The following is a 27,741-nucleotide window of genomic DNA, read 5'->3' as shown; positions in this document are numbered from 1 at the left end:
ACTCGGAGTACTTCTTTGGCAAGGTGATGATGGGCTCGGTGTCTGTGGCGTGGCATACCTTGGCTACGAGGCAATGGTTTTGGCAGTACGGTGAAGCAAACTGCAGTTCTCTGTTGGACCAGGAGATGTTAGGGTCGTGGAGAGTCAGCCATGGAATTCCCAAAATCACAGGGAAATGGGGGACCTCGGTAACAAAGAAGGAAATCTCTTCCATATGTTCCCTTATCCACATCCTGGTGGGTTCCGACCACTGACTTACGGGGCCCGTCTTGAGGGGGCGGCCGTCTATGGCTTGCACCACACGGGCATTCTTGAAATCATGATATTGTAATCCCAGAGAGTCGGCATACTCTCTATCGATGAAATTGTTGGTAGCTCCAGAGTCTATCATGGCGTGGATCATGACGGGTCCCCTTTTTGCTGACCATAATGTGACCACGAGAAGGAACAGGACCCCGGTTGGCGGCTCTTGGATGGATTTTTTGACCGGGTTGGCGAGCCTCTCTACACCCGGTCGTTGGCTTCCCCCGCCGGCTGTGTGCCAGTCGGCTCAGACGTCTTCGTCTCCGTGGAGGACGCCGCCGCAAGACGGGCGGCAGGCTTCCCTTTGGCTGGGCACTCTCTGGCGAAGTGGCCCCCGTTCCCGCAGTACCAGCAGAGGTTTAAGCGTTGACGACGGGCCTTCTCGGCGGCATCTAGTCTGGGACGCACATTGCCCAACTGCATCGGCACCTCCTCGCCTCCTCTGGGGTATGGGGTTGGCGGTGGGGGTCTCCAGACCGGACGTGGCTGAACGCTGGCGGGAGCGGGGGGTTTTGCCCCGGCTCTACCGCCCTGGCCTCGAACCCACTGTTTCCTGTTGGCAATCATGACTTCAGCCCGTAAACATTGATCAATGAGTGCCTCGAGGGTCTGGGGAGGATCCACCTTGGAGATTTCTTCCAGCATTTCAATGTTGAGACCCTCCCGGAATTGTCCCCTGAGGGCTACATCGTTCCAGCCGGTGTTGTGGGCCAGCACTCGGAACTCGGCTATATACTGAGACATAGGTCTGTCTCCTTGGAAAAGGCGACGGAGTTTGTGACCGGCTGCCTCCAAATTGTCCTCGATTCCCCAAGTCTCCTTGAGGTGGTCCAAGAAGCGTTGCGCTGATCTTAGGTGTGGAGAGGCTTGGTCGTACAGTGCCGTCGCCCAGCTGGCCGCTGGCCCGTCTAGAAGACTGTAAACCCATGCCACTTTGATGTCTTCTTGGGGAAACTCGGCAGCACGGGCCTCTAGATAAGCTTGACATTGGCGACGGAAGACATGAACCTTAGAAGCTTCTCCAGTAAACTTGGTTGGCAACGCCATGGCCGGAAGACGAATTCCGCGTTCCTTCAAACCCCTTATTTCTCCATCCTGTGCATTGAGCTTATCACGGATTCGGTCCACCTCATCCTTGTCGATGGTGTAGGTAATCGGCTGGCCGCTCGGCCCAGGTACGACTCCGGTAGACATTCTGGCCGAGGTTAATTGGTGCTTAGGGCGGCGGAGTCAAACTGTCAAGACCCAGGCTGCAGAGCACCAATAACCATACACAGAGGCCAGAATCTATCTAATATCTTTATTGAAGGAATATATAAAGTTAATAAAAACAAGTGTAGAAAATAGTCCAGAATTAGACCTTTCAGGAAAGGTCAGAATTAGTCCAAAAAAGCAATGTCCAATAAGAAATATTAAGGTCCAAAGTTGTAATCCAATAACCGAAACACTCACTTTGCCAAGCAAAGTGAGGGGAGATGACAAGGTCCTTTAGTCCATGAAACTTGAGCGAGGCTAGGAAATAACTTGATACTTGAAACAAGGCTTGAACGTGGAACAGGGTAACTAAGAACAAGAACAAGGTCCGTGGAATAACTTGATAGAATCCGTGGAACAAGGCAAAGATTGATCCTGGGAAACAAGGCAAAGTCCGTAGATAAACAAAGGCTGGGAAGCAAGGCGAAGGCTGGATAGCAAGGCAAGGCTTGAGCAGGAGCGAGGCTTGAATCGGAGCGCGCTGTCCAGACACAACTCGCTCCGTAGGCTGACGAATTGACTCCGCGAAGTTACTACGCGGGTAAAACACCTAAATAGAGTCTAACTTTCCCGCCGAAGCAGTTCTCTGGGAATCAGAACCGAAAGCTAAACTCTGAGACCAGATGTGAGACTCCCCAAAGATTCTCACGAGAAGCAGTCTTAATTGGCCACATTCTTAGCTGCAATCCTCGCACTCCTGCGCGAAGCTGATTCCAAACTTCTCTGTTGTTTACAAAACTCCCGGCGCAAGAACACGGGAGAAGTAGGCTCTGGGCTTGTTTGACATACTTCTGGGAGACAACTTTCTTGCAGGTGCAAGGTTCCCAGATCTGCCTGGGAAAGATCTGGCTGAGAAGAATCCAGTTCAGACTGGGAAGGTAAAAAACCCAAGTTTTCATCTTCATCAGGAATTACAATGTCCTGAGCAGGACTACAAGGCCCATGGGTCATCACACATGCTTAGAAGAGCTAGGTAGCTTGGCAAATGATCAAGATTTCTAAAGTCCAAAGAATCTGGAGGACCAAATAAAGAAAACTAGTGTTGTAGACTATTGTAAGAATCCAGACCTCCCACTTTCAATAGTGGTGGGAAATCTTTGACTCTCTGGACAGCTGTTTTGATCTTCTAGGATTGTAGCTTCTACAACTCCATGTCCTTGGCTGTAAAATTTGAGGGTTATTATTATGAGTATTATAATTATCATTATGCTTATTTATACCCTGCTTTTTGTCTGTACAAAAGAGACCACACCTCAAGTCCAACACATCTGTTGGCCAAGAGCTTCCACTCCCCTGGATTAAGATAGCAAAATGTGCTTCCTATGACTGCTGTATTTCACAGAGTTTTTGTGGGGACAGTAATAGCAAAACATACTTTAAATTAAAAATTTAACATATCTGATAGGAATTAAGTCCCATGTCTGATTAAAAATATATTTTTTATAAATGCTGTTTCATAACAAAATCTATTTATACTGAAGCACATATCTTAAGGTTCTGGCATTCAACATTTTCATGTGGGAGTTACTTCTGAATAAATATGAGAGAATAAACATTAGTTTATCCATTAGTAACAAGTCTGTGTAAAGAGGATTCAAGTGATTAAAGATTAGTGTTATCTGGAAATCCGAATGGTCCACAGGGGTGGCTGAGATAGCAACACCTTTGCTTTCTGATCATTCAGTGTAAACCAGTCTTGTTTTATGCACAACATTATTAAAAACAAGGTGTAAAAATATTACCTTCGTGCTACATGTATATGAAATATACATGAATTTCATGTTTAGACTTGGATCCCACTTGCAGGGTATTTCATTATCAATATGGAAATATTTGAAGGAGTCAGCCTAGTGGTTTGAGCATTGGACTGTGACTCTGGAGGCCAGAGCAGGAAAGCCAGCTTGGGCAAATCTCCAAAATACCTGGTGCATCTACACTGTGGAATAAATGCGGCCTCACACCACATTTACTTCCATGGCTTCATGCTCTGGGGTCATGGGAGTTATAATTTTACAAGGTCTTTAGTCTTCTCTACTAAAGAGGGTTGGTGCCACACAAACAACAGCTCCAAAAATTCCATAGCTTTGAGCCAAGGTAGTTAAAGCAGTGCCAAACTGCACCAAATCCAGTGTAGATACACCCACCGTCCCCTTTAAAGTCTCCACAACCGTAAAAAGGCTCGAAGGCCCACACAATTCCCAAAACTTGGAATCAAAAACTCTTCTGCTGCCAAGCACTTCTTATTTTACGAACAGGGGCAAACTACAAGCCAAATATTAGGAAGATTTCCTGACCATATGAGCTGTTCAACAGTGGAACTCTGCTGAACAGCTCACTATATGGCTCAGATTGAACCCACTATATGGTTCAGATTGGTGGTTGACACTTTCACCATTTGGAGCCATGGAGAAGAAGAACTAAACAAGCTCCTGGACCACCTCAACAGCATCCATCCTAACATCCAATTCACCATGGAAAAAGAAAATGAAGGAAAACTGCCATTTCTAGATGTTCTAGTCATCCGCAAACCCAATCAACAATTGGGCCACACAGTTTACAAAAAACCTACACCCTAACCTACACCACTGACTGCATAGGGAAGCTGACGAAGAAACATAATCTACAAACTATCTACAGACCCATTAAGAAAATCCAACAAATGTTACATTCAGCGGACAAGAGGGATCCTCTCACCTCTGCAGGAGTCTACCGAATACCATGCAGCTGTGGACAAGTCTACATAGGGACCACCAAAGGCAGCATTGCCCAAACATGAATCAAGGAATATGAAAGGCACTGGAGACTAATTCAACCAGAGAAGTCAGCCATAGCAGAACACTTGATGAACTAGCCTTTGACACAGAATATTATTTGAAAAAACAAAAATGCTGGACCACTTTAACAACCACCACGTCAGACTACACAGAGAAGTCACTGAAAACCACAAGCATGTGGACAATTTCAGCTTACTTAACTTAAGAGATTCCTTGTATCTTGAGAATGATGGCCCTCCAAGTGTAGTGTTTTGGTGATGGATGTGTAGGTGGCTGTGGAGACCTATTCTTGACCCGCATGTTCTTCCGCAGTAAAGGCAGGTGGAAGGCGGTTCTGGTCAGGGTTGGTTTGACATGCCTTCCTCTTGGCACGTTTCTCCCTTAAGCCCTCCATTCGTGCCTCTTTGAATTCTGCAGCACTGCTGGTCACAGCTGACCTCCAGTTAGAGAGTTTAAGGGCCATGGCTTCCCAGTTCTCGGGGTCTATGCCAGTTTTTAAGGTTGGCTTTAAGCCCATCTTTAAATCTCTTTTCCAGACACCTACATTACATTTCCCGTGTTTGAGTTGGGAGTAGAACAACTGCTTTGGAAGGTGGTGATCAGGCATTCGGACAATGTGGCCAGTCCAGCAGAGTTGATGGTGTAGGAGCATCGCTTCAGTGCTGGTGGTCTTTGCTTCTTTCAGAACGCTGACATTTGTCTGCCTGTCTTCCAAGAGATTTGCAGGATTTTTTGGAGGCAATGCTTATGGAACCTTTTCAGGAGTTGAGTGTGATGTCTGTAGACAGTCCATGTTTTGCAGGCATATAGCAGAATTGGGAGGACAATAGCTTTATAAACAAGCACCTTGGTATCTCTACTGATGTCCCAATTCTCAAACACTCTCTGCTTCATTCGGAGGACAACAAGAAAATGAACAAAACCTGCCTACCAGTATTTTAAAAACTCTAAAATCAGGACAGTAAATAAAGAACACCACTCCGAAAACAGAGCAATTCCAGACATGAAACAGTCAGGGCCAGCTAACAACTCCCAACAAAGAAAGCAGCCAGATTTTGAAGCTGCAGGGCTTTTCAATGCTAACCAACATGTTTAATTCCAACATTAACAGACAAGAGTTCTTTCTCCCACCCTGGACCTTCCACAGATATACAGCGTGTTTGAAAAAGAACTCCCTAGTTTAAGTTAAAACACATTAAAACTAGGGAGTTCTTTTTCAAACACCCTGTATAAACCTCACTTGCCTAGTTTGCAATATACCTCACAACCTCAGAGGGTGCCTGCCATAGATGTGGACGAAATGTTAGGAGAGAATGCTTCTGGAATATGGCCATAAAGCCCGGAAAACTCATAGCAACCATGAAAGCCTTCGACGACACAGTGGAACTCTCTGCCTCTAAATGTGGTGGAGGCTCCTTCCTTTGAGGCTTTTAAACAGAGGCTGGATGGCCATCTGTCAGGAATACTTTGATTGTGCTTTTCCTGGATGGCAGGGGGTTGGGCTAGATGGCCCATGTGGTCTCTTCCAACTATAATTCTGATTCTATAAATGTTCTCATTTGAGATGCTGCTACCTCGTTTGCCGTAAATCCTTCTTGCCAAGCTTTCCACGTCTCCTATCCCACCCATAGTCAAGCTGGGCTTCCCCCCTCCCTCTTCCTTCTGTAATTCCCCCTGCGTTGCCTAGTAACGTTCCCCACCTACCACGTCCCCTCGTTGCCATGGCAGCCCTCCCGACGCCCGCATCCCTCTCCCCGATTTCTCCGAGTGCTGCCTTTCTGCGGGCGATGATGCAACGACGCCGCGACGTGGGGATTCCGCCGGATTACCCGGCGTGCCCCGCGGCGGCGGCAAGATGGCGGCCTGAGGCGAACGCGCGGCTCTCAGCCGAGGAGGCTTGAGGGGGCGGTTAAAGTTTGACGAGAGCTGTTTTCTCTTTTTCTTCCCAAATGCCTGGGCGTTGGCCTCGGCTGAGGGAGCAGAAAAGAGGCCCATCTTAAAGCCGCCCTCCTCCTCCTCGTACTGCGATACATAACTAGAAGGCTTTGAAGGGCGGCCTTTTCCCGCCTCGCGAGGGCTCCTTCTCCTTCGCTGTAGCGATTCCCTCACTCCTTGTGGTGGTAGAGGCGGCAAAATAAGCTTCTTACCCCGCCCAGGAGCGGCCAAAGGAGGAGGGGAAAGGGGCGGATCTCGCACCAGGCTCCGCCGGCTCCGGAGAGGAGGCGAAGGGTTCGCTGCCGTTTGAAGCCGCGAGAAAAGGTACGGGTCCTCTAGACATAGGATTCCCAGCCCCCACTATGGTCCCACAAGGTGCGGGGCCTAGCCGTGCAACCAAAGGCCCTCCTCTGAAAATTGCAACCCCTCCTCTTGGGGAGGGATTGGGATGGAGGCTTCTGTGGGGATTGGGAGAGAATGGGGAACTGTGAGGGGTTGATTAGGCGGCTCTAGGACAGGCATGAGGAAACTTGGGCCCTCCAGGTGTTTTGGATTTCAGCTCCCACCATTCCAAACAGCCTCAGGCCCCTTCCTGAGGGGCCTGAGGCTGTTAGGAATGGTGGGAGTTAAAGTCCAAAACACCTGGAGGGCCCAAGTTTCCTCATGCCTGTTCTATGACACATGACCCAGGCGCAAAGTCCAAACCCGTCCCTCCAGATGCTGTACTGCAATTCCTGCTTTCCTCATCATTAGACATCATGATTAGAGCAGATGGGAGTTGGGATGCAGTTACATTTGAAAGATTGCGGTTTGTTCTGTTTAGTCGGGATAGTAGGGTATGGATTGAGATACAAGGATAAGATGCCTGACTTCAAAATTATTATTATTATTTACTATATTTCTATCCTGCCCTTTTCATCTCAGAGGGGGAACTCAGCGGCCTTACAGAAAGGCGGCAGTTTGATACCATGAATGTACATACATACAATAGAGTCTCACTTATCCAGCATAAATGGGCCAGCAGAACGTTGGATAAGCAAAAATGTTGGATAATAAGGAGGGATTAAGGAAAAGCCTATTAAATGTCAAATTATTTTATGATTTTACAAATTAAGCACCAAAAACCTCATGTTTTACAACAAATCAACAGAAAAAGCAGTCCAAAACATGGTAATGTTATGTAGTAATTACTGTATTTATGAATTTAGTACCAAAACATTGCAATATATTGAAAACAGACTACAATAACATGGGCTACTAACAAATTGACTACAAATAAAGATAGAATTGCATAAAATGAACTTAAAGTAGCAACATTGTTGGAAATTAAATCCATAAAAAGTTCAATCCTTGCTGCCTAGACAAACAGCTGAGGATTGGGCGGGAGGCAAACTGCATTGGATAATCCAGAACGTTGGATAAATGAACGTTGGATAAATGAGACTCTACTATACATACATACAGTAAAATTGACATATACATTAAAACCAAAAACCAAACAATATTAAAACAATTATAAAAATCACATCATCCAGAATCAAAATCCAAGGCCGTTCACTCTTAGTCGTTTCACAGTTCCATATATTCATATTGCACTAACTTGCTAGCCAAAAGCTTGGTCCCATAACCAGGTTTTTACTTTCATCCTGAATGTCAGGAGGAAAGGGGCAGCTCTGATTTTTCTGGGGAGGGAGTTCCATAGTGAGAGCCACCACTGAGAAAGCCTTGTCTCTCGTCCTCACCAATCATGCCTGTGAAGGAGGCGGGACTGAGAGCAGGGCTTCCCCAGATGATCTTAACTTCCGAGATGGATCATAGAGGGAGATACGTTTGGACAAGTAAGCTGGGCCAGAACTGTTTAGGGCTTTATAGATTAAAGCCAGCACTTGGAATTGTGCTTGATAGCAGACTGGCAGCCAGTGGAGCTGACGTATGGGGGGTTGTGGCCTCCCTGTATGCCCTTCCAGTGAGAAATCTGGCTGCCACCCGTTGGACCTTTTGTAGCTTCCGAACAGTCTTCAGAGGCAACCCCATATAAAATGACTACCTTTCCCTAACCCTGTTCAAGTGAGAGGCCTGGTTGACTATCCTATTATTATTTGAAACACAACAAGATGAGTCCACAGCAGACACTCTGCTGGCTGTTGAATTGGATCACACATCGGACACTTCCCAAGTGTCTAGGACTGTGTGATGTATCAGCGAATAATGTGAGCAGATCCCAGTAAGGTGGCCTTCTGCAGCTGGCAGATGGTAATTTTGTCAGCGCCGATTGTATTTAAGTGCAGGCCAAGGCCTTTAGGCACTGCACCCAGTGTGCTGATCACCACTAGGACCACCTTGACTGGCTTGTGCCAGAGTCTTTGTAATTCAATCTTTAAATCCTCATATTGTGTCAGCTTTTCCAGTTGTTTCTCCTCAATCCTGCCGTCACCTGGGATTGCGACATCAACAATCTATACTTTGTCTTTTAACGCGATTGTGAGGTCAGGAGTATTGTGCTCCAAAACCCTGTCTGTCTGAATTCGGAAGTCCCAGAGTAGCTTGACGTGCTCATTCTCTGTAACTTTTTCTGGCTTGTGATCCCACCAGTTCTTTGTCGCAGGCAGATGGTATTTGTGGCACAAGTTCCAATGAATAATTTGAGCAACCGTGTTATGCCTCTGCTTGTAGTCAGTCTGTGCGATCTTGCAGCAGCTGAGGACGTGATCTATTGTTTCATCTGCTTCCTTGCAGAGTCTACATTTGGGATCTGTCGTTGACTTTTCAATTTTGGCTTTGATGGCATTGGTTCTAATGGCTTGTTCTTGGGCTGCCAGAATCAGGCCCTCCGTCTCCTTTTTCAAAGTTCCATTTGTGAACCACAGCCATGTTTTTTCTTTGTCAATTTGATTCTCGATTTTTCCAAGGAACTGTTCATGGAGAGCCTTCTTTTTCCAATTTTCTCTTCTGCTCTGGATTGTGTTTTTACGGTATTCACTCTTTGTATTTTGAACTTGAAGCAGTTTACTACTGTTGACTTCCCTCAGTGTTGGTTCTTGACTGCCATTCACATAATCTGCTAGGGCATGTTTTTCTTCTTCTACCATTTGTTCCACTTGCAGAAGCCCTCTGCCTCCTGATTTTCTGGGCAGGTAAAGTCTGTCGACATCACTACGCGGGTGAGTAGTGGATTGTTATCAGTTTTCTTATCTTTCTGTCCAGATCATCTAGCTCTGCTTGCGTCCAGTTCACAATTCCAGCAGTGTATCTAATGATTGGCGATGGCCCAGGTGTTGATAGCCTTGATCGTATTTCTGCCATTTAATTTGCTCTTCAAAACCTTTCTGACTCTTTGGATATATTCTTTGCTGACCACATTTTTCACATGCCCATGCTTGATATTTTCCAACTGTAGTATGCCCAGATATTTATTGGCTTCAGGCTGATTGCACTTTATGGTTTGTCCATTTGGCATCTCCATTTGACTACCTTTCCCAAACCCTGTTCAAGTGAGAGGCCTGGTTGACTATCCTATTATTATTATTATTATTATTATTATTATTATTATTATTATTATTATTATTTATACTCTCCCTTTTACTTTCCACAAGGAGTCTCAAAGTGGCTCTGGTAACAGGAATGGAGCTTCTGCAGCAGTTAGGGAGGTGCTTTAGTACAGAGCTGTCCAAACATTTCATGTTAGTGACACACTTTTTAGACATGCATCATTTTGTGTCACAGGAATTCAGTTTTACTAGCAAACTGGAGGTTAAATCAATTCCTTATAAGAGAGATGGGCATGTACATAAATTGTATGGGGACACAACATATCTCATGAAAACTTTCAGTTATATATATTTTAAATTTTAAAATAAATGATTTGTAAGATAATAACGGGGTCCCTGGTGGCATAGTGTATTAAAGCGCTGAGCTGCTGAACTTGCGGATCAAAAGGTGCCAGGTTCAAATCCCAGGAGCGGAATGAGCGCCTGCTGTTAGCCCCAGCTCCTGCCAACCTAGCAGTTCGAAAACATGCAAATGTGAGTAGATCAATAGGTACAGCTCCGGTGGGAAGGTAACGGCACTCCATGTAGTCATGCCGGCCACATGACCTTGAAGGTGTCTACGGACAACGCCGGCTCTTTGGCTTAGAAATGGAGATGAGCCCCAACCCCCAAAGTTGGTCATGACTGGACTTAACGTCAGGGGAAACCTTTACCTTTACCTTATCTTTAAGACAGCTACATGGATTTTGCCAATTATTATAGGATAGAGTTACAGATGGATCTCATTATGGTTTGTGAGCTTAGGCCTCGTCTAGACATGCAGAAAGGGCATTATAATTTACACCTAGGTTTCCCCAATTCATCCAAGCAGAACACCACAATTTCAAGATACGTATGTGTGTGCATCAAAGAATAGATCAAAATAATGCTGGAAAATAATGTTAATGTTAACAGCATCAGGGAAAAGCAGAGGATGCAGTTATTAGATGTCTAAGTAATGCCGAAAGGGTGGTACAGGAGGTGACCCATTTTTATTTTGTTGCTACATGGCTAAAGAAACCTGTAGTTGGTCTTGAATATTAGAAAGGGGCCTTTTATAAGACTGAATCTAAACCTTTAACTTTTACTGATGAGAATTAAAAAGTAGTCTTTTTGGTGTCTTTTTCTAGTCTTCATAACTACCTACTTGTAGAAGCTCCCCCCTTGCTGTTCCTAGTTCTTTTTTTGTCTTCTTTACAGGGACTGTAAGGACTTTTTTTTTTTTGCTGATTTTTACATTATGAGTTTTATTGAATGTAAGTGGTTTTAATGTTTGTAGATGAGGTACATTTTAAAAATAAGTTTTTGCTATATTTTCCTGTAATCTGTATTTGATTGGAATTGTGTAAGACGCTTTGTAAAAAAAGACAGAATATGAATGGTTGAAAGAATCATCATAATTATTATTTTGCCTAACTTTATTTGGTTAGGACACCAGTTGCAGTGTTATAACTGTCCCATTTTGGTAGCAGGAGTCCAATTAAAGTACAGTCAAATAAGGTTTGGATAGGTTTAAAACAGAACTGGATAGGAATCAAAAAAGAGAACACTGCTTGTTGCTGTTGTATTCATACCTCCTTGATGGAAATAAGTGTTTATTGCTGAAGCTGGGTCAAAATCAGTGTGTGCTGATGTGAGATCATCTGTAGGCAAAAACATGTGCCAACAAGCAAGGCCGAGCCAAGCCTTTTGTTGAAATCTTGTCTGAATTGTGAAGAATAGACAAGCACCATTGGAGCACCTTTTCTCTAGTCTAGTAGTAAACGTTTAACATTAGCACAGCTAATGACACTGGGACAGCAGTAGAATTTAGGAAGAGGTCACCATGAACTTGTTCATGAAACAGTATTTTAGGCTTTATGTTAGTGCCATATTCATTTTTGAGAAAAGAGAAAAATAAGTATGTAACTTGTTTCCAGAGGAAAGACATGGGTTGTTGTTACTAGTATGAGTCTGGGTGTTAAATGATAAAAAAGAGAAGAGTTCACGATATTGGAAGAATTACTAGAGCAGAATCAGAAGAATGAAAATCAGTAGTTGAATGAACTACTGGTGCATTTGAATACCTATTAATCAGACTATGATGATAAAGCTGTTGATAGAGTGGTGAAAAGCTGGATTCTGCCAAACTTTCAATACGTACTTAAGATAGTGTAGGGATTAGTAGTCTATAATGATACTTATTAATATAGCTTGAGGATGATGGTTATCCAGGTTAATGTATGCAGAGTTAAAGGAATATTTGATTATGAATGGAGCACACATGATTTACTGTGAATTGAAAGCCATAATAAGTAATGTGGCAATGTAAATTAAATGAAAAGAAAAAAATGGTTTCATGTGAGGTAGTAGGCACAAGAAAATGAGAATATTAAATTACCACGATTTGAGAAACCCTTTGAAATCTTTGAATGCTTGGGCTATTTGATACAAAAAGCAGGGATGGTGAAATCAACAGAATCTAACAGGGCAGATGGTGTGGATTTGAGATCTCATCTTATGTCCATATGATCTATCCTAATTTTTATATATTTTTATATTTTCCTCATCCTTGTCCTTTAATATTATGTGGCCAGAAGAAGAGTTCTGAGTAACTTTAAACTTTGTACAATATTTTGTTAATTTTAGTTTACCTTAACCAAGACTATCCGGTTGTCCTTTCTGATGGATATATTGTATTATGATTCAGTGGGACCATCTGTATTTTTTATGCCTTGAGAAATGATTAAAGTATTTTATTAAAATAAATGAAAGAAGATTATTCAAAACTGTGTTTTTTAGTACCACGTGTGTGTTAAACAACTACTCCATTCAAGAGACAGAAATATGACTGAAGCAGTTGTTAATGATGTCTTGGTCTACAAACAGGCATAAATTAAAGATGGGTCTTTTACCAACCTAGTGTTTGTGGCTCTGATTTCTGAGATGAATTAGTGTTGTCCAGGTACACACACTTTAATTGAAAGAAATTTGTGCTTTGCTTAAAAAAGAGCTTCTTTAATATAATGTTTGATATGCAATACTGTACATTTTTGTACACATAAATTAGAGAAAAGTGAGAAAAGTATATCCTTCAGCCCAGTATCACAATTTTGCTATGTTGCATTTGAACAAAGTATGGTAGATAGTCTTTCAGAAACAGAGCAGAGGCAAGGGGAATTGAAATGATTACTCATGTAAAGCAATATAGTATGCTCCTTTTCCTCTCAAAGTTCCAAAACAATAAATAGTACAACTGTTATACCTGAGTGATTTGTACCCATGGTTTCACCTGCTCATGCGTTCTCTCTAGGGATTTTGTAAGGTGATTTTATAGTATTCTCCCACTGGAAGTTATAGTAGAGTTATCTTAGAGGACCTAGCAAATTCCTAGAGAACATATCTCCAGTGGAAATCATTCATTTCAATAGTGTTCCTAGAGAGGATACCTCCAACAAAAGTCATTCATTTCAATGGATTCACTATTATCTGTGATTTGCTGTTTCCATGGATCAGACGTTGTACTGCATGCCACCATGCTGTTATACCAATGACACTCAGAACTATTATCTGTGATTTGCTGTTTCCATGGATCAGGCGTTGTACTGCATGCCACCATGCTGTTATACCAATGACACTCAGAACTGATTACATGTTTAAATTTACCCATGGATGCAAAGATCTCATTAGTCTCAGTATGAAACAAAGATCTCATTAGTATGAAACAAAGTTTGTGTACACTGAACTATCAGAAAGCAAAGATTTTGTGAGTAGCAAAGAGATTCATCTATTAAGTGCTGAATACATGTCGCTCACTGTAGTAATATAATTTATATGCCTCATAAATTTACCTTCTCCCCCCACCTTCAATCTCAAAGCAAACCATTTGTGCTTCCCTTGAGACTGCAACATATGTTTTGCATAAGCTTCACAGGTCAAGGTGCTGCAATGATAGTTTCCTAGAATTAACATGTTTGATGTTCTAATTTGGCTGTTGATATCCAAGGAAATTTCATAACTAATTGTGGTCAGAATATTTATGATAATTTTTGTTCTTGATTCTTACACACATTTCTTGGTTGTTGTTTTTTTTCAGAGATCACTATTTTGCTTTGTATTTAAGCTTCCCATAATATTTCTGTCTTGCAGGAAAACTGTAGCCTGGAGTTCCCTGTGAATTGCTTATGTTATAAGCAATAAAAACTACACTTGGTTTTGTGTTACATTTTGTGTAATAGGAGAAAATAGGAGAAAATGTAACTTGTATAGTGACAATGCCTTCTGAATAACCTTTCTAATTGTGGAACATATTTCTAAAAGGTACCAAATTCATCTGATATTCATCTGATATGCAGTCTTTGGCTATAAAATGCAGTTTTCTAGGCCCTGTATCAAAGACTTTCGATACATTTTGATAGTTTTGATCTGTATATAGTAATACTAGCTGTGCCCGGCCACGCGTTGCTGTGGCTTAGTCTGGTGGTGTTGGTCAGTCTACATTAGGTTGTATTGATGCTGTGACCTCCACCCTTCTTTATACTCACATTAGTAGTAGTATTTGAAGTCTGTTACCTTCTTCAATTTTTGTGTTGATTGATAATTGCTTGAGATCCCTGTTGTCTTTGGTTTGTTGTTAATTGTAATGTCTGATTCTGCTGAGTGCGGTTTATATTTTTATTGTGGTACAATAGTCTTTTTTTTGTTTTGCCTGTGTAGGTGTTTATTATTATTGTTGTTGTAGTGATTATGAAGGTTGGATAAGTTAGATGCTACTGTATTGTTTTTTGGAGGCTCAGTGTAGCACTGACTGGCCTCTCAGCCTCAGTGACTGGCTGTTTCTTGCCTGTGATGGTGTTGATTCTTATTGTTGTTGTTGTTGTCATTGTTATTATTGTAATTGTTTTTTTGGAGGCCAAGTGTGAATGTAGGGATTGGGGAGGTGGATGAGTTGTGTTTTCAAATGTTGTATTTGTTATAGTCACAATGCGTTGTTGTGAGTTTTGTGGGTCTGGATTGTGGTTTTGTGGTGTGGTTGTGTTGTTACAACTGAGAGGCAAGGCTTTTGTGTTGTGTTGCGAAGTTGTGTATTTCTGGGTCGTTTAGTTGTGTGCCAAGTTTTGTATTTCTGGGGCGTTTAGTTGTGTTGTTATAGTCATGATGCCTTGTTGTGAGTTTTGTGGGTCCGGATTGTGGTTTTGTGTTGTGGTTGTGTTCTTACAACTGGGAGGCAAGGCTTTTGCGTTGTGTTGTCAAATTTTGTATTTCTGGGGCGTTTTGTTGTGTTATAGTCACGATGCGTTGTTGTGAGTTTTGTGGGTTCGGATTGTGGTTTTGTGGTGTAGTTGTGTTGTTACAACCGGGAGAAAAGGCTTTTGTGTTGTGTTGTCAAGTTTTGTATTTCTGGGGTGTTTAGTTGTGTGCCAAGTTTCGTATTTCTGGGGCGTTTAATTGTGTTGTTATAGTCACAATGCGTTGTTGTGAGTTTTGTGGGTCCGGATTGTGGTTTTGTGGTGTGGTTGTGTTGTTACAACCTGGAGGGAAGGCTTTTGCATTGTGTTGCCAAGTTTTGTATTTCTGGGGCGTTTAGTTGTGTTGTTATCGCATGATGCGTTGTTGTGAGTTTTGTGGGTCTGGATTGTGGTTTTGTGGTGTGGTTGTGTTGTTGTAACCTGGAGGCAAGCCTTTTGCATTGTGTTGCCAAATTTCGTATTTCTGGGATGTTTAGTTTTGTTGTTATAGTCACTGCGCAAACAACTTTATCATTTTATATATATAGATTCTATTCCTAGCCAACAAAATGGATTTGGTACCTTTTGGAAACAAACTCCATAATTACGTTCTCAGTCTTTTGAGGCGCTCACTCCTGGCTGAGTTTGATTGTCTCCCAAAAGTAAAGTATTGGCGGTTGGTCCAGAAATGACTGTAGAGACCTATTCTGAATCTGCATGGTCTGTCACAATGAGGACATAGATTTCCAGATGAGAAGTGGTCCTGACAAGAGTTTGCTTGACGCATCTTCTTCTTGGCATGTTTCTCCTGTTCGCCTTCCATTCATGCCTCTTCAAAGTTCACAGCATGGTTGGTAACAGCTGACCTCCAGTTAGAATGCTCTAGAGCCAGAACTTTCCAGTTTTTGGTGTCTATGCCACAGTTTTAAAGGTTAGGTTTAAGCCCACCTTCAAATCTCTCTTGCTGTTCACTTACATTCTATTTCCTGTTCTTGAGCTGCATGTAAAGTAACTGCTTGGGAGACGATGATTGGGCATTCAGGCAACATGGCTGATCCAATGAAGTTGATGGCGGAGGATCATCGCTTCAATGCTGGTGGTCTTTACTTCTTCCAAAATGCTGACGTTTTTCCTCTTGTCTTCCCAAGAGATTTGCAGGCTTTTTCAGAGGTAACTCTGAGGGAATCTTTCCAGAAGTTAAAAGTGACATTTGTAGACAGTCCGTGTTGGAAGGATAATAGCTTTATAAACAAGCATCTTGGTAATAATATAATAATAATAATAAAACTTTATTTATACCCCGCCACCATCTCCCCATGTTGACTCGGGGCGGCTCACAATGTTACAAAAGTAACAGCGCAAATACATTAACAATATACACAGTTTAAAACACAAGAAGATGATAAAACAGAAGTTAAAACAAAGGTTTATACAACAGTAATAATATCAAACAACCACCAATGCAATTCAGTCAACTTCAAAGGTGTGGGGACTACAGCAGCAATATAAGATAAAATCTACAAATGTCCTGATCCTTGAACACTCTCTGCTTCATTTGAAAAAATGCTGCACTCGCAGAGCTCCAACAGTATTGTATTTCAACATTGATGACAACTTTTGTGGAGAGGTGGCTGCCTAGGTAGTGGAAATGGTCAACATTTTTTTAGCGTTAAACCGTTAAGCTTTATTTCTGGCATTGCAGAAGGATTGGTTGGTGCCTGCTGGTAGAGCACTTTTATTTTATTGTAGGTCTTCTGAATGAGCACAGACAATATTATCATCAGCACATTAGAGTTGTATAACAGACGTTGTTGTGACTTTTGTTTTGGCTTTCAGCCTGCTGAGGTTTAAGAGCTTGCTATCTGTCTGATACGTGATTTCCACACCGATGGGAAGCTTCCCGTCATCAAGATGTAGAATCATAGCTATGAAGATGGAAAATAAGATTTGGGTAATAACACATCCCTATTTAACACCTGATCCCACCTTAAATGTGAGTCAGTTTGGGAACCGTTGCTGTCCAAGACTGATGTCATCATGGAGGAGAACCAAGATGTTCATAAATTCATCCAGGCATCAGATTTTCAAGAGGGCGGTCCAGAGAGCATTATGGTTTACAGTTTTGAAGGCCTTTGCAAAATTGGTGAATACCATGTAAAAAGGTTGATTTTGTTCCCTACATTTTTTTTTGGAAAATCATGCCCCCTGTTCCTCTGGAGGGGCGGAAGCCATTCTGGGATTCAGGGAAGATGTCTTCTGAAACAGGTAGAAGACAGTTTGCAAGGATTCTTGGGATAATTACTCTAGCTGAGGTTAAAAGGGAGATACCTAGATAGTTTCCACAATCTGTTTTTTCTCCCTTTTTGAAAATGGTGATGGCAGTGGTGTCTTTGAAGTCCTCTGGGATCTTATTGGTCATCCATACTTTTTCAATGAGTTTGTGGAGTAGTTGTGTCAGCTCAGGCCCATCTTTAAAAATTTCAGCAAGGATCCTATCAGGTCTGCTGGCTTTGTTATTTTTTTAGTTGGTTGGTGGTATGGCAGGATTTGTTGGGACATAAATGACCTTTGTGGCTTTAAAGAATTTCGTGCATTTTGGACATCTGTGACTTGTTGGATTTCTTGAGCCTTTTTTGTCCACAATGTTCTTGAGTCCTCTGGTTCTTCTTTGGACCTCAGTTTTTGCACTAATGTAGAACTTTATCTTATCAGCACAGTTGATGTATCTTTGCCATATTTGGAAGATCATCCTTTTCTTATCAATTTAATACTGTTTTAATATTTGTATATTTTAAATTGTATGTTGATGTTTTTATGTTAAGCTGCTTTGAGTCTTGTGGGAGAGATAAAGTGGGGTATAAATAAATATAATAATAGTAACAAGAACAACAACAATAAAAATATTGGCTCTCATTTTCATTCTCATCAAACCAGTCTTCATGTTTCTTGGTCTGGTATCCAGAGGTTGGTTCACAGACTGTAATGACAGTGGTCTTCCGTTTATTCCAATATTTTTCAACATTTTCAGGTTGTTCCATAGGTAGATGATCCTTGAGTGTTGTCTGAAGAAGGACTTGTTTAGAGGGTTCTTGAAGGGCTTGGGTGTTCATTTTACCGTTTATCTTTTTTCCTTGAAGTCTGCACTGAGGCATAATAATATTTGATTATCATTATTGATAATGATATTTTTTCATGTCAGAAGCGACTTGAGAAACTGCAAGTCACTTCTGGTGTGAGAGAATTGGCCATCTGCAAGGACACTGCCCTGTTGTTTAATGTTTTACCATCCTAGTGGGAAGCTTCTCTCATATCCTTGCATGGAGCTGGAGCTCACAGGGGGAGCTCATCCACGCTCTTCCCAGGTTGGATTCAAACCGGCAACCTTCAGGTCAGCAATCCAATATTCAAGTCAGCAGTCCTGCTGGCACAAGAGTTTAACCCATTGTGCTACTGGGGCCTCAATAAGTGATTGAAAGACTTAATAAGAAATGCTCTTTTGGTAATCTAGCAGTACTATGTTCTTTACATTTCTCCTACTGTTCATATGCACTCTGTCTCTTGCTCCCCCTCCCTATATCCTTATCTATTATCATGATTTATTTCACATGACTCTTTCTTCCCATAGATGTGCTTATTTAGCATTCTTTTCTGTTGTTGTTTAGTGAGAGGAAAATCAGAAAGCACATGAGATGTACAAATAACTAGGTGGTTCTGTTATTAAAGGTATGGGTAAACTTAGGCCCTCCAGGGAATTGTGGGAGTTGAAGTCCAAAACACCTGGAGGGCCAAAGTTTGGCCATGCCTGTAATATAACAGTAACAATAAAACTGTATGAGGTACCTGTAATTTTCTTAGAAATGTTAAGACAAGAACTGCCCCTGCCTGCGTGTTTATGATCACGAGCATATGTCTCTCTACATATTTGTTCTTTCTACATATTTGAAAAAAGAGAGGAACAGATTTGTTTGCTACATGCCCCTAAGTTTTATCTTCTACCTATTCATGGGTAATAGTAAAATTTATACTTTTTGCCCCAAAATCTGCCTTTTATGTTGACTTATACATATGGTAAGTACCAGTGTACACATGTATGTGCATAAATCACTTGCTTCAGAACCAATTCCTTTTGGTTGCATTTTATTTGAGGTACTATGGTAAGTGAAAGTCAGTCTATGATATTTGCATTGTTCAGTGATAGTGTGCAAGGCACCATGATGCTGTAATCATACATACTTATGTATGAACCTATTTGAAATAAGCCATCCTTTAAAGTTATTAGTCTCAAGATTCCATATAAACTACAGAGCTTATGCATTGTGTGGAAAAATGTTTGAATGGTCATTAAAATACTCATTCAATATTTCTGAGGACCAGTCACTCCCTCTCACCTGTGATCTTATATATCTCATAATTATTATGCCAAGATAGGGAAACTCCAACAGTTAAAGTTGCAAATTAGTGATGAACTGCTAGTACTTTTGTTGTGGAAGTGTTATCTTCAAGCGCTTCTGGAAATTAATTCTGAGGCCTGAATATATGCTTAAGTGTTCTAAATTGGGGAGTATGTTTCAACGTTTTTAAGTAAGATCAAAATGTCGTAAGCATATAAGACTATTTTTTGATGGTGGCAGTTGACCTGATATCATTGAAGTGGATCTAATTGAGTTAGCCAGAGGCTCAGTCATTAAGACAAACAAGAGAGTGGATAGACAGCCCTGATTGGTGCCTTTTAAGGAGTTTAATTGGTGCAGAATCTATCCCATTAACCCAGATTGTTTCTTCTGTGTAGTCACATCAATATCGGAGTGCTGTTATGCTATTCCATCAACAACAAGTTTGCTTCATGAAATACCCCATAAGATGATGCCACTACACTATCCCAAAGGCCTTCAGTGCGTCTAAGGACAAGAATGCCCATGAGGTCTTTGACAGTATCATCTGTTGTATGATATTAAGAACTCTATGGATGCTAAGTGGCCATCTGGCACAATGTCTGCTTGGTCGGGGTTTGATGCAAAAACGTTGTAACTTGTAAAACTCCCTAAAAAACCTATTTGAGTCAGGAGATTTTTCTGGCTTTAGAATTCACGGAGGATCTTTGTCTTTGCTCAATATTTGTATTTCTGAGGTCCAAGTCAGAATAGATTTCATTAATCCAGAAAAATATGAACATTAACATATCTCCCTTTTCTACATGCTCTAGGCCCCTTAATAAGCCAATAGTGAAATGATACCCCTACTTTTCAAGATCTTCAGTTTTATTTTGGAGATATTCATTGGATTGTTCTAGCTTCTGAATCCTATCCTTATGTGATGATCCCTACTGAATGACTGTGTTTGCAGTGTCGTCAATATCATGGATGCATCCAGGGAGAACTGTGAGTTTAGAGTCCATGGATTTAAGGGCAAGATCCCAATCCTTTTCAAAAGTCTTCCATAAGCTTCTTGCTGTTTTTCCAGCAAATCTGAAAATGGTAGATATTTTGCTTGTTGTTGTCCATCTTTCCCTCTTTTATTTGCCTTATTTGGGCTATCTTCTGCAGGCCTTGATCCATCTAGGGAACTTTCTGGTTCCTTTGCAGGCAGGCAGAAATCTGAAATTGGCTGATCTGTGAATGTAAAGTATAAACAGCGAAATTATGTAGAAAGATATTCTCAGATTTACATAAAACCTATTTCTGTGTAATTTCGCTGTTTATTCTTCCAATTTTGTTGCTCATTGAAATCATACTCCACATTCTCTTTTAAGTGTCTGTCATGTTGAACGGCTGGCCACTCTCTCTGCACTTGCATTATGTCTTCTAAAGTATATACAAAAATAGGCTTCGATAAGTTAAATAGATGCTACATAGTCTTCTGTTCTGAGGGCTACCACTATACAGCCTGCCTCTTTGTTAAAGACAGGAAGTCATCTGTACATTGAAAGAAGAGACACTTACTTCTGGTTTTAAATTTGGAACCTGCCTATGTGGCCTTGTAGAAGCCCTTATCCCATCTCAGTTTCAAAGGTAAAATAAGTTATTTCAAGCACTTGCCATTCTCAGAATGGCATTTGTGGATTTCAGAGTATTGCTTTAGGAAGTGGTAACCCTTGCAATTGAAAATGACACTCGGTGTGTGGGGAAGAGTTACTGTTGCAACAGAGCACAAAAATATTTTTTTGGATCATTACCATGCCTTTTTACTGTTTATGGTTGTTCTCGCAGAAGTATAACCTCTTATGTGTGTTTTAAATGATTGTAGCATGAGGGATGAACCATGCATAGAGCAGGGTTTCTCAATTTTTTTCAACCACGGAGCCATTTTTTTGAAGCAATTGTTTCTTGTGGAGCCCCAAGAAATGTTTATATATTATAATTATATATTATACTAGCTGTGCCCGGCCACGCGTTGCTGTGGCGAAGAATGGTGGTATGGGAAATAAAGTATTGAGGAATTGGTGGTAGTTAAGGTAAAGGGTAAACGTTTTCCTCTGACATTAAGCCCAGTCATGTATGATTCTGGGGGTTGGTGCTCATCTCCATTTCTAAGCCGAAGAGCCAGCGTTGTCCATAGACTCCTCCAAGGTCATGTGGGATGACTGCATGGAGCGGCGTTACCTTCCCACCGGAGCAGTACCTATTGATGCACTCACATTTACATGTTTTTGAACTTCTGGGTTGGCAGAAGCTGGGGCTAACAGTGGGGGCTCTGTCAGTTCCCCCAATTCAAACCTGCGGCCTTTCGGTCCAGAAGTTCAGCAGCTCAGCGCTTTAACATGCTGTGCCATCAGGGGACATTATTTCCTAAAGGTTGTGAATATGCAATATTTCTGATTGTTTTGTTTTTTTTTTGTCTGTTGGAGGCAAGTATGAATGCTGCAATTAGGAAAAATGATTAGGATGTAATGGCCTTGCAGATTTAAAGCCTAGCTGTTTCCTCCCTGAGTGATTTGTTTGTTGGGAGGTGTTAGCTGGCCCTGATTGTTTCCTGTCTGGAATTACCTTGTTTTCAGAGTGGTGTTGTTTGCGATATTTTATATGCTTCTACTGTCTGTGGCCCTGAGAAAACAGAAGATTGGCCAGACTTTGATGATGGGAATCCTTTGTTGGGAGGTGTTAGCTGGCCCTGATTGTTTTCTGTGTGGAATTCCCCTATTTTCAGAGTGTTGTTCTTTATTTAGTGTTCTGATTTTAGAGATTGTATTGTTCTGTTTTATTATACCACATTAATTTTTATATATTCTGATTTTAGTGTTTTTGAATACTTGGAGCCAGATTGTATTCATTTTCACGGTTGACCGCAACACAATAATAATAATAATAATAATAATAATAATAATAATAATAATAGTAATAATAATAGTAAGGATAGTAATGATAGTAATAATAATGACTTTGGTAATACATAGTGCTTCACTGCCTTCTCAGCTTCCTTTCTGGAAGAATCCTTTCTTGGGAGGTGTTAGCTGGCCCTGATTGTTTCCTTTGTGGAATTTCCAATTTCCTTGCTTTATTTACTTTCTTTATTTCTTTATTTCTTTATTACTGTCCTGGTTTTAGAGATTATATTGTTCTGCATTATTCTATCCTAGAAATTATTTCATATCAAAGTAGAATCTCACTTATCCAACATTCGCTTATACAATGTTCTGGATTATCCAACACAGTCTGCCTTTTCATAATCAATGTTTTTGTAGTCAGTGTTTCAAATTCATTGTGATATTTTACTGGTAAATTTGTAAATACAGTACAGTAGAGTCTCACTTATCCAACATAAGTGGGCTGGCAAAATGTTGGATAACTGAATATGTTGGATAATAAGAAGGCGTTAAGGAAAAGCCTATTAAATATCAAATTAGGTTATGATTTTACAAATGAAACACCAAAACATCATGTTAGACAACAAATTTGGCAGAAAAAGTAGTTCAATACGCAGTAATGCTATGTAGTAATTACTGTATTTATGAATTTAGCACCAAAATATCACGATATATTGAAAACATTGACTACAAAAATGCGTTGGATAATCCAGAATGTTGGATAAGCGAGTGTTGGATAAGTGAGACTCTACTGTAATTACTACATAGCATTACTGCGCATGGAACTACCTTTTCTGTCAAATTTGTTGTATAATATGATGTTTTGGTGCTTAATTTGTATAACGATTACCTAATTTGATGTTTAATCAGCTTTTCCTGAATCCCTTCTTATTATCCAATATATTTACTTATCCTGCCGGCCTGTTTATGTTGGATAAGTGAGAGTCTACTGTATATTTCTAATCTTATATTATCTGCTCAGAACTGGATTATATGAGGCCCTTTCTTCACAGTTGTATAAAATGCACACTGAAGTGGATTATATGGCAGTGTGGAGTCAAGATAATCCAGTGCAAAGCAGATAATATAAGATTATAAATGGGTTATATAGCTGTGTGGAAGGGCCTTGAGTCTACACTGCCATATAATCCAGTGCAAATTAGATAATCTGTGGAAGAAGCCTAAGTGAGGCCTAAATCTGCCTGTCCCCTAACTGAAATCTGGCTGTCCCTTGGTTGCTAGGCAATGAAGTGGGCAGAGATTAGCCCTCTAAACTGGCAGCAATTGGATAAAAACAATTATTCCTCTCCCTCTAATTAGGACTTTATTTTTCTTTTCTTTTTGTTGTATCAACCTAGAGGCGTGGATGATGGGTTGTGTTGTCAAATTTCGAGGTTGGGGGGCCTGTAGTTTTGTTGTTTTGTCCACTGCCCTGATGCCATCACTCTTTTATATATATAGATATTATGTATATATCAGGCATGGGCAAACATTTGGACACATTTGCATTTTAAAATTTGATGGCCAAGCCAGTGGCAGATGGATGGAGAGTGTTTATATGCACTAATTGAAAAACACATGAACAGTTCCTATGCACACTGCACATATTTCATTTATATTGCAAAAAAAGGAAAAAAGAAAGAACAAAACAATATTTAAAATTAAGAACAATTTTAGTCAACATAAACTTAACAGTATTTTAGAGAAAGAACCCCAGGGGCCATCCAGTCCAATCCCCTCATGCCATGCAGGAAAAGCATAATAAAAGCATCCTCAACATTTGTCCATCTTGCCTTTGTAATAATAATAATATTCGCAACAGCAGGGGCCATCTAGTCAACCCCCAATGGTAGGCAGGAAAGGCACAAAGCACCCCTGGAAGATGGCAATTCAGCTTCTGAAGTAATAGCAGTAGTAATAGGAGCAATCCCAAGGGCCATCCAGTTGAACTCCCTTTTGCCATGCAGGAAAGGCACAATCAAAGTACTCCCTGAGTGATGGGAGGGAAATAAGAGTTTTGGAAGCAAAGAAGGTGAGGGGGAAGGGTCTGGACAGCAAGGAAAAGAGTGTGGACAATGAGGGAGATGGGGAGAAAGTGTCTGTGCCCTGGGAGGATGCTGCTGCTCGGCAGCTCCAAACTTTAATTTCCCAGCATTTCTCAGGAGGGGGATTAAAAAAGAAGGAGTCAGGAAGCAACATGGCATCTTAGAGCCCCTGACTATCACTCGTTGAGCCCCAAGGGCTCCATGGAGCACAGTTTGAGAACCCCTGGCATAGCATATAGATCTCAGTGCTACAGAATGTTGCAACAGACAGGTTAGTCTGATCAAATATGGTACCTCTTAAGGAGACTCCTAATTATGATCCAGTTGGCCAGTGCCTAGATGGCATCAACTAACAATTGTAGTGATTCTTTGAATCTGTAAATACTCGTAACTACACTGAAAGAGGCTTTTCTTAAACATTTTATTAAAAAAAAAGGAATGTTTCAAGTGGGAATAGCGGTAAGGTATTATGTATATGGTGGTCATATTTTTCAGATCCTGTGCCTTATCTAGCTTTTTTATATACAGTAGAGTCTCACTTATCCAAGCTAAACGGGCCAGCAGAAGCTTGGATAAGCGAATATCTTTTGGTTATAAGGGGGGATTAAGGAAAAGCCTATTAAACATCAAATTAGGTTATGATTTTACAAATTAAGCACCAAAACATCATGTTATACAACAAATTTGACAGAAAAAGTAGTTCAATACGCAGTAATGTTATGTTGTTATTACTGTATTTATGAATTTAGCACCAAAATATCACGATATATTGCAAACATTGACTACAAAAATGGCTTGGATAATCCAGAAGCTTGGATAAGCGAGGCTTGGATAAGTGAGACTCTACTGTATTACTAGCTTAGGTATTTGGCATTGCCTATATATACATTTTCTAATGGAACCATTCATAAAATTATAATGTTATCAATGAGTATTTCTAATCAATAACTTTAGAAAATGCATACCTAGGCAATGCTGAATATACAAGCTAGACATTAATAAATGGTTATATTGAGTGATTCACACTATTGGCCTTGACACACACTCTTGGTCTTAGAGAAGCTTCAAACAATTAATTCCCTTTTAAATAAATTTCTAAATTGTTGCCTTGAGCAAATCACACTCTTGAGTCATAGCCTCAGTGGAAATTTTGTCAAATACATACTTTTCTTGGTTTTGAGGGCCCTCACCTCAAAACAGTGTGGTATTTTTAGTTGAAACCCTTCAATTATGGTATTTTTTAGTTTGCCATCTTTGATCCAGATCCATAAAGCTATGTAGGAGCCTTTGTAGAACAAACAAACATACATACGTATACCAGTACTTTGACACACACACACACAGATACACACACACACACACGTTTGTGTGTGTGTGTGTGTATACATATATATATATATATACACACACATGTACAATTATATGATTTTGGTTTATTGTTGAAATGTAGGTTCTAAAAGTAATGAGATAATCATAACAGAGCTTCAGTTTCAGGTGTGAAACATACATTTATGTAGCTCAGTTATAGTTCTGGGTATGACACATTTTCTATAGCTTAGTAAGAATCAGTGACTTGGCATTGGTTGCTACTTTTGTAGTCAACTAATGATTCCTGTCAATATTTTATATATAGATTTCCTGTTGTTCAGAGTATGAAACACATTCTTTCATTAAGAGAACAGAACCATGAGGAATTTGGCCTTCCACGTTGCAGCTTTCTGGTGAACTTTAGTCAGAACAATCTAGGAAGTTTTCTTCTTAGGAGAAGATTATAAGACTGTTCTAACTTGATCTTCATCCTGTTTTTTACTCTTCCCCCCCCCCCCCCCATTATACACCATATTTGTTAATCATTCTGCATTTCCTTTGTGAATCTTGTACTAATGAAAAGGATTGCTAAGTGATTTGGAAAAGAAGCTAATAAAGAGAGACGGGTAAGTCATGGGAGTATAAGCAGACTAAGCATTGATTAACTCTAGGGTCTCATTACAAAATGTCACAGTAAGAATGAAAAGTAGTGCACAGATAAACGTTTTATCTTTATTCTCAAGCTTCTCCAACAGTTGCCCCACTACAGCGGACTAGTTTGGAGAAGCTTCAGCTGCTTTTCTGTTCAAGTCAGGAAATGCCAAACTTTGACAGAGTGACTGCAGCAACAGCTGTCGAGCTTCAATAATGATCTTGTGAGCTGTGTGTATTGTCACCTGTTGGCTATGTAACCATTGCAAGCATTGTTTTTGATTACGGCTATGAACAATTTAAGACAGATAAATCAAATGCAAAGTTTACATGAGAGCTAAAATCAAAGTTTGGTGAATAAGTAGACTCTACCTTTGTATGTCCAAACTGTCACAGGAGAGCTGAGGAATTTAGAAATATATTCTTCCATCATTGGGTCTTTTCATGTGAGAGGGACATTTCTTCTAAATTCTATTAGTCATTTTGGCTACCACAAGTATTGCAGTTAGCAGATTAAGATGACAGCCTTTCCGCAGACATTTCTTTAAGGGAGCCTCTGGCTTTTGGTCCACGTTGGTTGCCACTGCTTTGGATTGGTATCCATTGTGCTCAGTTACCTTCTCACATTGTAAGTCAGATGGTGCCAACGGGGGGTGGGGGGTGGGGAGAACCCTTACTGAGGAGGCAAGGGAAAGAAGGCTACGTTATCTATTTCAGGAGGTTGTGTGCATTTGCAGCAGTTGGCAACAACCAGTGGTAAATGAACAGTTATCATCATTGGCTATCACTTGTGGCCGAGTATGATTGCCTTCCAAGTGTAGGTTTTTTGTGGTGGGTCTGTAGTTGACTGTAGATACCTATTCTTGATCTGCATGTTCTTTCACAATGAGGACATCGATTTCCAGATGCAAGGCGGTCCTGGTTAGGGTTGGCTTGATGCACCTTCCTCTTGACACATTTCTCCCTCCATTTGTGTCTCTTGGAATTCCACAACACTGTTGGTAACAGCTGACCTTCAGTTATAATGCTCAAGTGCCAGGGCTTCTCAGTTCTCGGGTCTATGCCACAGTTTTTAAGGTTATCTTTAAGCCCATCTTTAAATCTCTTTTGCTGTCGACCGACATTCCATTTTCCATTCTTGAGTTGAAAGTACTGTATAGTAACTGCTTTGGGAGACAGTGATCGGGCATTTGGACAGTGTGGCCTGTCCAGTGAAGTTGATTGTGAGGATCATCACTTAAATGCTGGTGATCTTTGCTTTTTCCAGAACACTGACATTTGTCTGCCTGTCTTTCCAAGAGATTTGTAGGATTTTTAGGTGCAATGTTGATGGAATCGTTCCAGAAATTGAGAGTGATGTTTGTAGACAGTCATTTGAAAAAATACTGCACTTGCAAAGCTCAGACGTTGTTATATCTCAGGGTTGATGTTGATTAT

The 27,741-nt window shown here is 40.8% G+C and overlaps 1 protein-coding gene across 1 annotated transcript in view; it reads left to right on the top strand.

The window, feature by feature from the left end:
• The first annotated feature begins 6,148 nt into the window (after nt 1-6,148).
• The window catches only part of tjap1 (tight junction associated protein 1), a 73,523-nt gene continuing 51,930 nt past the window's right edge, over nt 6,149-27,741 (top strand). The window contains exon 1 of the mRNA XM_062974095.1: nt 6,149-6,590. The gene's annotated coding sequence lies outside the window, so the exon portion shown is untranslated. The remainder of the gene's footprint in view (nt 6,591-27,741) is intronic.

This window comes from Anolis carolinensis, chromosome 1, assembly GCF_035594765.1.
Source record: "Anolis carolinensis isolate JA03-04 chromosome 1, rAnoCar3.1.pri, whole genome shotgun sequence".
In the NCBI taxonomy this organism is placed as follows: Eukaryota; Metazoa; Chordata; class Lepidosauria; order Squamata; family Dactyloidae; genus Anolis; species Anolis carolinensis.
This window is presented reverse-complemented; position numbering and strand designations above follow the sequence as displayed.